Source organism: Clinocottus analis, unplaced genomic scaffold (genome assembly GCF_023055335.1).
Source record: "Clinocottus analis isolate CAN_PGR_092001 unplaced genomic scaffold, fCliAna1.0.p SCAF_13, whole genome shotgun sequence".
Classification (NCBI taxonomy): Eukaryota; Metazoa; Chordata; class Actinopteri; order Perciformes; family Cottidae; genus Clinocottus; species Clinocottus analis.
In genome coordinates this window covers 18,837,501-18,840,000 of record NW_027175854.1, presented here as the reverse complement: position 1 = coordinate 18,840,000, position 2,500 = coordinate 18,837,501, and the positions used below count along the sequence as shown (strand labels likewise).

The window sequence follows — 2,500 nt, the reverse complement described above, 5'->3', positions numbered from 1 at the left end:
GAGCAGAGCGGAGTCGTTTGACCACAACGGCGTCTCTGCTTGATCCGAGCCGAGGTCCGGGACATTGTCAAAGATCTGAAGCGGCTTTGATGGATGAGGGAACTTTTCTCCTTCGTCTCTGGGCCAGTAATGACTTTCTGTGTCCGTCCTCTTGTCTGGAAACGAGGCTGGAGGTCAGGGGAGAAACGCCGCGTGGCGACATCCTGGATGGTGGAGAAGAGGAGCCGTGGAAGAGAGAGATGTTGAGCTGCTGCTCTGCAGCTGAAGCACCAACACGGCGTCGCATCGCTCCTGAAGACGCTCTGCTCGGCTCCTCGAGTCTCACAAGTGATTCATGACTCCTGCTGCTGGACGCCATGACAGTTTGGATTCTGACGCTGGGAGATCAAACTGCCTCAGGTCACCTTGTCTTTGGGTCCGTCTGTCCACCAGGTGGCGACGTTGTGTTCCTGTTTAGTTCATTACAAACATTTTCAAAAAGATTCAGGAAAGAAAAACATGTAATTTACTCAAATGTAGATTCTGAACTGCTCATTATTAGTGAGTAAACAAAGTAAAGGGTTAACACGTCAGGACTGTGTGTGTGTGTGTGTGTGTGTGTGTGTGTGTGTGTGTGTGTGTGTGTGTGAAATCCTCTCTGAGTCTTAAAGCGTCTTAAAGGAACGTCACAGAAGAAGCTGCTGCAGCCACACGGCTCGTCCACACGGACGCCAACAGAAATATTAGACTAATTATTATTCATTAAAAACAGTGTAAACATACCACGAGTCCTGACTGGTTCTCAGGTGTGTGGGTCTGATGGTGCTGATGGGTCTGATGGTGCTGATGGTGCTGATGGGTCTGATGGTGCTGATGGGTCTGATGGTTCTGATGGTGCTGATGGTGCTGATGGGTCTGATGGTGCTGATGGGTTTGATGGTGCTGATGGTGCTGATGGGTCTGATGGTGCTGATGGGTCTGATGGTGCTGATGGGTCTGATGGTGCTGATGGTGCTGATGGTGCTGATGGGTCTGATGGTGCTGATGGTGCTGATGGTGCTGATGGTGCTGATGGGTCTGATGGTGCTGATGGTGCTGATGGGTCTGATGGTGCTGATGGGTTTGATGGTGCTGATGGTGCTGATGGTGCTGATGGTTCTGATGGGTTTGATGGTGCTGATGGGTCTGATGGTGCTGATGGGTCTGATGGGTCTGATGGTGCTGATGGGTCTGATGGTGCTGATGGTGCTGATGGTGCTGATGGGTCTGATGGTGCTGATGGTGCTGATGGGTCTGATGGTGCTGATGGGTTTGATGGTGCTGATGGTGCTGATGGTGCTGATGGTGCTGATGGTTCTGATGGTGCTGATGGGTCTGATGGTGCTGATGGGTCTGATGGGTCTGATGGGTCTGATGGGTTTGATGGTGCTGATGGGTCTGATGGGTCTGATGGTGCTGATGGTGCTGATGGTGCTGATGGGTCTGATGGTGCTGATGGTGCTGATGGGTCTGATGGGTCTGATGGGTCTGATGGTGCTGATGGGGCTGATGGTGCTGATGGGTCTGATGGTGCTGATGGTGCAGCGGTCTGAGCATCCTGATGGGCTCCGTTTCATTGAGGTGCATCAAAGGGAACGCTCCGGCCGTCAGCAGCCAAAGATTAAAAGAACGTTTTCAAAATGATTAAAATTTTCACCATTTTTGGCAATAGCTTTAATAATTTCCCTTTAGAACGGCGGCCCACGAGAAAGATCTTTAATTAAAAGATTTTTGCGTGGACGTTTCTGGATTATGTTGTAAAATAAATATTTTATATTTTTTGAAAACAGGTTCCAGTGAAATGTTCCATGAAGAGTGTAATTTATATTCATGCAGAGTCAGACACACGTCTGGAAAGGTTCAAAGCAGGTCACAAGATCAGACACAACGCAAAGGCTGGAGGACATGAGGACATGAGGGTGGAGGACATGAGGACATGAGGCTGGAGGACATGAGGACATGAGGCTGGAGGACATGAGGACATGAGGCTGGAGGACATGAGGCTGGAGGACATGAGGCTGGAGGACATGAGGACATGAGGCTGGAGGACATGAGGACATGAGGCTGGAGGACATGAGGCTGGAGGACATGAGGCTGGAGGACATGAGGACATGAGGCTGGAGGACATGAGGCTGGAGGACATGAGGCTGGAGGACATGAGGACATGAGGCTGGAGGACATGAGGACATGAGGCTGGAGGACATAAGGCTGGAGGACATGAGGACATGAGGCTGGAGGACATGAGGACATGAGGGTGGAGGACATGAGGCTGGAGGACATGAGGACATGAGGCTGGAGGACATGAGGCTGGAGGACATGAGGACATGAGGCTGGAGGACATGAGGACATGAGGCTGGAGGACATGAGGACATGAGGTGTCGCGTCACCGTGAGCGGTTTGCTCCTCTGGGTCTTAGCGGCATGAAGACGTGTTCATGGTGTCATCGTGGTCCCAGAGGATGATCCCTAATGTTTTCATAACT

General features: G+C 51.2%; 1 protein-coding gene across 1 annotated transcript in view; it reads left to right on the top strand.

Moving 5' to 3' along the window:
- Positions 1-2,500, top strand: part of zgc:73226 (uncharacterized protein LOC402792 homolog) — a 38,317-nt gene that overhangs the window by 28,808 nt on the left and 7,009 nt on the right. The gene's annotated exons all lie outside the window — the stretch shown is intronic.